Source organism: Meleagris gallopavo, chromosome 2 (genome assembly GCF_000146605.3).
Source record: "Meleagris gallopavo isolate NT-WF06-2002-E0010 breed Aviagen turkey brand Nicholas breeding stock chromosome 2, Turkey_5.1, whole genome shotgun sequence".
In the NCBI taxonomy this organism is placed as follows: Eukaryota; Metazoa; Chordata; class Aves; order Galliformes; family Phasianidae; genus Meleagris; species Meleagris gallopavo.
Genome location: NC_015012.2, coordinates 35,214,171 through 35,222,163, shown reverse-complemented (window position 1 = coordinate 35,222,163; position 7,993 = coordinate 35,214,171). Strand labels below are relative to the sequence as shown.

The following is a 7,993-nucleotide window of genomic DNA, read 5'->3' as shown; positions in this document are numbered from 1 at the left end:
AGAACATTTGTCCCATTTGTCTGCTCTGATAACACTAAAAAAACACTAATGTGTGTAATCATGCTTATTGGACTGAATCATGTGGCTAACTCATCCACTCTATAAGACAGAGTGTCTCCCACTGAATGGCACTTGAGAACCATATGTGCATTTAAGTTTGGTTCCTTATGGGTATGGCTTCATGCTGTTATCTCAGAGTGATGTTACAAAGCCCCTCAAAGAAATGCAATGGAGATGCAAAAATCAGCATGCAGAACTGTAGGTCCTGCTGTCCTGGCAGCCACTCTAGTCAACAGGAATAACTGTGGAAAGAGTGCAGGAGAAAGGACAAGTTCACTGTGAACCCTCCTGGTCTTCTTCACTCCCAGCTAACAGCTCTCCTTCACTATATTCTTCGAATCAGGCCAAAACAATCACTAGAGTATCTAACTGAGGGCTGGTGGGTTTTTTTGTTTGTTTTGTTTTGTTTATTTGTTTTACATCTTTCTCTTCCTCTTTCAAGGGAGGAAAGATCAAGAAAAAAAAAAATTTACAATCAGGGAGAAGTCCTCCAAATGCTCCCAGGTCAAATGAAAATAATACTTCTCATTTTCACCACATTTCCTCTAGAAAGGAATTCGATTTCCTTGACCATCTATTTCTATCATGCAATCCCAAATTCTTCAGCAATGTTAATTGGATCACATGGAGAGAAAGGACAAAAAACCTCTCTGTACAGAACTCCAAGGCTGCCCAAGAGCACCCTGGAACTGATAGATAACCTCTACTACGCTTGACACCCATTCCCCACATAACCAGGACTCTGAAAGTCAGCAGAGCTTCCATACCTCATGATGACACCTGTATGTCCCATGCCTGAGCCAGGCATCCTCCAAAAACCTTGCTGAGGATGGGGGAAAGTGATTCTCAGGGCAGGAGAGCCATCAGCACCAGCTAAGGCCAGAAAGGGGTACTGCTGGGCAGATGTTTCTAGAAATTTTTCAGAAAATTTTTCAGCTTTCCATTTGAGTAAATATTTGCGTTGGTACCTAATCACAGCTGCCTTTCTCTAGTGCCCTCTGGTAATGCCTTCATTCGTATTCCTCTGTGTTCTGCTGTGTTTGGTGGTTAAGAGCCTCCACAGACTCCTTTGCTTGTACCACGGAAACAGGGTTACTTCATGCTCTTGCAGAGAGATGGAATTGTACTGTGTATATTTACATTTTTTAAAAAGATGTTGCTAATGCATTTCAGTAATGATAATAAAAAAAAAAAATTTTCTAGCCATTACAGTAATGGCTTTGAGCTAATTGCTTGCATTTGCACTCAAATATGGTACTCCCCTCTCTGACTCATTTCCATTTTTATGCAGATAAGCTCTAATCAGCTTGCTTGCTAGACTTTTAACTCCCAGCTCTTAAAGACCAGCTGCTGCCTGACTTATTCAGGTAGGAACTTACCCCAGTAGGATCACAGCTCCTGGCTGGCCATGGCTGGGGCAAGGTGCCTGCTGACGAGCTGTATTAGCTAGCCACGTTCTCTACAAGCTACACAACCTACACACTGCACAGGTCAAAAAGTAAGGGGCAGTATCGCTTTAAATTCCTCTGAATTTCCAATTCAACAAGTTATTGGATCCATAGGAAAAGATAAAGGTATGAAGTTAGAAACATGCTTGGCACACCTGCAGATAAGAAAGCCTGTTCCATAATGGATAAGCTGAGGCCGGAGTCTAACAGAATCCATAGCAGCTAGCAGTCCCATTGCAGTAACTATGAGATGACTTCTTTCCTCTCGACCACTGAAGCAAGAAAAACGTGGCTAGGACATGCATTTTGGAGTCACCTTCAAGCATTTACTCATGAACACAGTGACTGATTCTGGTCCAGGGCTGTTGCATCTTTCACGGGGAGCACAACACCTATCAGAAAGTGTTGGCTGGCTAAGTGCTGTAAAGCTGTCTCTGCTCAGAATGCACCCATACCAGCATGGTGAAACAGAATGAAAAGCAACATTCCCTTGAAGACATGGGAGGAGAACACTGAAATGTGCAGGATACCGATCTGCAAAGGAGAGGGAGACAATCTACTGCTTTCCTGATGGTCACGTGCTTTTTTTCCATTAAACATCTGTCCACACAGAATCAGAAAGCAAGAGCTCCCTGAAAGGAGAACATATGGGGTGCTGGTGTATTTTTTCCATCGGTACTTCTGTGGGGACTTAGCAGTCTACTATATTTTGCTCTGTGCAAAGCAAGATGAAAGGGCATATCAGCTATAGCCACCTTCTAAAGTCCACCAAATCCATGATGCCTCTGCATGTGAGGCACTGTGACTGAATGCAGAAAGAGAACAACCTCCATGTGTTTTTTTTTTTCCCCTCTAGAGGTCCCTGAACAATCAGTACTCATAAAAATCATAACTCCACCAATCTAAATAAGTCATGGAGCCAGAGGGATAAATTTTTTTAAGATTTTTGATTCTGCTTAATGGTGGCCAGAGACCTAACAAAACAAAAAATTGTTTTACACTGATTTTCCCAGTACACATGAAGCACAAGCGAAGTGCAGGAAATGTGAATTTCACAACTAACTCTTCTAGCCAAGGAAGTAATTCTATTCATGATGGCACTGTGCTCCGTGAAGGCCTCTAGACAATCTGGCAAAATCTCTATTGCAATTATCTTTTTACTACATTTCCTTTCATCAATTTCACTAACAACAGAGAACTATTAACACCTTCTGAGCATTTTTGTTGTATCTCTGCTTGCCCAAGGTGAAGTTCTAGTAGCTTTTATGCTACCTGTCCACGTTACCATCAGACATGGAGCTCAAGTTCAGGCTTGAGTTTCCAGATCTAAAGTCTACACTCATGTGGGTTAGCAGCATGACTTTCTGTTTGGTGAATTTCCCATGGCACCTCTGCCAGAAGAGCTGGGTTTGCGCCAGTCACCTCTCTCCCTTCAGCAACTGGAGTCTGGAGTACCACCAATTTACTCTGAACATCCCGTTTTGCACAGATCGATGTACTTAAAATTCTCCTCTCCCATATGCATGTTATTTATCAATTCTTTCCTCCTTCAGATTCATTCAAAACTTCGAAGAATCCTTCCAGTATTTTTTTCACACAAGGCACCCACAGATGACCCCCAGGAACTTCGACCAAATATTCCTATGTCTGCTTCAACGCTGTACTTAAAAATATAGTACTGTAGCCTGAAGTACAGTAGTTTATTCCTGTGCTCTACTTAGTGCATGTGACCCTGTATTTTTTTCGTTTGTGAACCAGCTAAAGGAAAAATTAAATGAGTATCTCACCAATCTACATTCCCAATAGCGAATTTGCTGCTCCTGGTCCCTATGCTTGTTTATCAGTTTCTATCACATATCAGGGCTCTTGCTACAACAACAGCACCACCATTCTTAAATTAGCTTTCCTTGTTGGTGTTTAAATGAAAAGAGACATCTAATTTGTGAGTGAAAACATTTGTCATTTCTTAGGGGGATCCAGACACACAAAATACAATTAACATCTCTGAAGAATGTTGCGCAGTTTCAGCAGCAGCTGACAAGGAAAATGAAATGAAAACAAATAAAATCAGTTGTTCTAATACCATAACTCGAGTGGCAAGTGTAATCTTCTCCTTTTATCTGAGGTCGGAATTGCTTTTCTGCAACAGCTTTCATTATGAAAATGTGGCACTTCCCAGCACCAGAATATTAAGACAGCACATGCCCACAGGGGCCCAGATCATTTTAACGAGGAACAAACAATACAAAATGCAGCTTTTATGTTTTCTCTCAGCTAACACCTGCTTTGCAACAAATGAACAATGGTAATGATAAGCACGACAACTCACACATATCTGGGATGAGATGTATGTAGCTGGCATCTTTTTCTTCCTTCTGTTAGAAGAGCCTGGTGGCCAGCACCATATTTAGAATTTCCAAAACCCTTGGCCACGGGCTAATGACAAGGTCTATGTTTCATGGAACCGCAGAACCTCTAGGGTGGCCCTGAGCTTCCCAGGAGCATAGGGGGCCTGCAGCAGCCTGACTGCCTTACAGGTTGTGTAATCAATGAATATACAGATGTTATAATTAAGAAATATACAGGAAAGTTAGGCTAAACAGGTTATCACGCTAAAGAAAAATGGATGGAAAGCTTACCCTTGTCCTGGACTCGCTGAGAAGACTCAGAGAGGAGCAATTTCCAAAAGAGATCCTTCCCCAGTGGTAGTCAGCTCTTAAATGGGGTCTAGAAGAGGTGGAGCCACTCCATTGCTGCACATGGGTTTCCAGACAGGGTGGGGGGAGGAGGACTACTCAGCTGATCCAAGACCCAGAAGCTTGATATTTGGGACAGTTAAGGTGCAGTTACTCTGGTAATCACAACGGAATCATACCTGTAGAACAAGCCCAGAGAATCTGTCAACAGTATCTACAGAGAATCTAAATCTAACCTGACCCAAGGATTACTTTTCCTCTAGTTAAGGATTGAATTGCAGTTTCTGGTATGACCAGTAAGATAACCACTATCACTGAAGTAGTGACTTGAACAGGAAGGATTTGCAATGCTGTAAAGCCCGGACACTGGGAAAGATCTCATTTTTTGAGGAAGCTCACACAATTGAGAAGGCAGTTTGTGATCTAGAGCTTTCTTTGCATTTCCAGTCCCTACAGCTTACAGATCTCTGATGGACCTCTTGCCTCCAACTCAGCTTATAAAGAAGGTCATGCTGTTAAACTCTGGAAGGTCCCCAATTTGACCCCTATGTTAGAGAGCACAGTAAGCATCCCAGGCACATTGCTGCTATGTTATTTTTGCTCTGTGAGTGAAAAGAGGATGAAAGTCTTTAAAGCTGCCAATCCAGACTCTTCTTGGTAAGAATTCACTCATTTATGCAAACAAAACCCATAAAACTGGAGGGAGACTGACGCATAAGATTTAGAGCAGAGTACAGAATAACAACGCTGCGTTTTGTCGGATAGCAAATCTATGTGCATCTCACTTGGCAACCAAGCAGAGACCTTAAAGAAGATAGAGGAGAGCAAAAGGATGCCACCATTCACACACACTTTGAGAGGTAAAGGATAGGAAGGCCCTCGGGGCCTAGAACTGACAAGATAAAGACAGAATATAAATAGCTTCAATTGCAGACAGGCTTTGAAAATGTGTAATGATTTCTATGCCTTCTGGTTACTTCCATTTCCCTTAGGAACTCCATGGTATCTGATGGGGCAGCATCAGAAGTGACAGAGGACAACAAATATTATTTTCCTGCTGAAGAACTGTGTGTTTTTCCTCTGTTTCCTTGGAACAAAACCTTGACACTTCCATTCTCCACAGCCCACTCCATTTTTTCCCTTCTCAGAAGCAGATTTCAGGGTTTTCTGGTTATATAAATTCTCACAAGGAAACTAATATAGTGGAACTCACTTCTGATGCATGAACTATAAATGTCAGCTGTGTCTCTTCCCTTCTTCTTCTCTCACCTTTATTGAGGTAGGAAGCCCCTTGTTCCATCTGAGGAGGAAAGCTCAGTCCTGACAGAAAATGGCAAGCATAACAGCCCTGGATTTTGGAAGCTTCTCCATAGTGAGACCAGGGAGCATAACAGGCCAGCAGAAGTTGTTATATATTCACAGGTCGTCCCTGGAACGTGCATCAGCACTGCTCAGTGGGGAGATGGTCCTTCAGCTCCCATCCAGGCTTTTCACACTCCTCCAAGGGCACTACAGTGAGGGAGCCAATTAGCACTAACAATGGCAGAGGTGACTGAGTGGTATGGACACTTGTGTATACGGAAATGATGGGTGCTGTCAGACCAGTGGAATACAAAATAATTCCCAGAGCAGCCCAATCGTGCCAGTTAGCTAGAGGCATCAGTTGTCCAGAGAGATGAACTGCAAATACTGATCTAAAATTAGCACAATGAGCATTTTTAAATTTTATTCATTGCTCCACTGTACTGCTCTCATCCAGAAAAGCATGGGGTATGCACATAATTCACAGCATAGCCACATTTTGTTGTTCACATGCCTAAAATTACACACACTCATCTATCTGGATTGTTAGATGAAAGCCTAGGAGCCCCACATGGTTATCTCAAGCACCCAAAACTCTTATGGTCACAAATCCCACAATGCCAATGTGACAACAGAATTAGGAAACATTCCTCGGGGAGCTGTAAATTATAAAGATGGCACTGCAAAACCATATATACATATTCATATATGTTACTCACATCTCTTCATAGATAAATGCAGATACCAGAAATAACCATATCAGAATTTTTCAAATACATACCTGCATAGATTGCTTTCTCCATCTCTTGAGAGCTTCTTAGGTCACTCTGAATCACTGAAATCTCAGCAGTAGAACAGGATTCAGGGCAAGAGGGGGAGGCAAGAATCAAGAGTTGTCATCTTTAACTTCTACGGCACTGAGAAGAATCTGTCTCATCTTTCTCTCTTCTCTGCCTTTCTTTCCACTTTTACATCTTTCACAAGTACAGTATTTCAGTAGGCACTCCAAGAGCTCATGCTTTCCCTCCACGTCAGGCTTCTCACAGATTTTCTGTACCGACTGTCACTGTTTCTTCCATCTGCCTTTCAAACAAAAGGAACTTCAGTTCTTTCACAGTCCCACACTGGCGCTCACAGGTACATGTCTACTTGCAGCATGACTCTGCAAAATTGCCTCTGTGTCTCATTAAAGTGTTCTAAAAACTCCCATGAACAGTACTATAGCCTGTATCTACAGTTCTGAAACTGCTAGGACTCTGAGAGATGCCAGGCTCACACAGAATTTACAAAATAAACAGCACATTAGGGTCTGTGCCATACCAACAAGAATCCACCTTTCTAGCTTACAGTGGCAAGACCAGGTGTCCTTAATTCCCATTTGCCTCAGCTGTACTTGGTACTGGCCATTAATTAGTGCCTTCTGTAAGGAGTGATGCTGCTTATTTTGCACCCAACCCAAGACTATGGCTTATCAAAGCTGAGAATACCAGCAGCATTAACAGATGTAGAGAGAAATAAAGAAATAGTTGCTGAGAGCTGTGGAGCTCCCATGGATCTGTTGTGCAAAGCTCATTTTTTAAAGATTGGAAATGAGTCTAGAAAAGTCTCTGAGCTTTAGGCTAGCGGATCTGAATACATAAAGGAGAGCATCTTTTTATTCATTTAATTTCTCCAGTTTCTTTGAAGTTGTGGTGGAAGATTTGGATATACAGAGATGTAGCTGGTTAGCTCACTCTTTTCCACAGAAAAATCAATTCAGTAGACAAATAATTATATTTTATCCTACCTGCCTGTTCAAAAATACTTTGTATTATAGGGCACCTAGAGTTAACAGGGCCAGGACATCTCAGCCATATCAGACAAATTTAATTAAGATAGCAGAACATAAATGCAACTACTGTATTTTCAATATAACCTCTGATGCTGGGAAGTTGAGTGGCACCTCTTTTTCTTTGCAGAATGTGAGGGAATCCCAGAAAATGTTTTCAGATACTAAGTTTTTTTTATTAGAATTATTTCATGTTATTTTCTTTAGGCATTAGGAGCAATCAGCAATTGGCTTCCTTGTTTCTTTTCTCTACTAGAAAAATTCAGGACAGACATATGACAGAAGAGTCTATATTGACTTGAGTAACAGCAAAATTATAGTATTACAAGAGTTAAGAAAATGGCAATGGAGGAAGACAGATAATGTTAAACTGAGCTGGTTGCAGTCATTAAAGTCCATTTATTACTGGGCTTTGCAGAAGAAAAAAAAGATTTTTGCTAAGTGTTCAGCATGGCTCTCTTCAAAGCAGCTGCAACAGCAGATACATCAGACTTACCAACCGCAGTAAATTCCCTCCAGCAAGATCAGGAACGCCAAAACCAACACTGTGGCTGCTCCATGCATGGAAGAAAAAAAAACAAACAAAGGCCTGTGGGCCTGTTTTCCCTATTTGCTTGTTTGTGTGCTAGTATTGGCAAGTGCTATCATTTTCCAGCTTT

The 7,993-nt window shown here is 41.7% G+C and overlaps 1 long non-coding RNA gene across 1 annotated transcript; it reads right to left on the bottom strand.

The window, feature by feature from the left end:
* Positions 1 to 4,081: 4,081 nt before the first annotated feature.
* On the bottom strand, positions 4,082 to 7,981 carry LOC109365997. Its single transcript, XR_002111947.1, has 3 exons — positions 7,831 to 7,981; positions 6,288 to 6,589; positions 4,082 to 4,383 (listed from the first exon to the last, which is right to left on the bottom strand). It is a non-coding gene; the product is annotated as an uncharacterized LOC109365997 (long non-coding RNA).
* Positions 7,982 to 7,993: the final 12 nt, after the last annotated feature.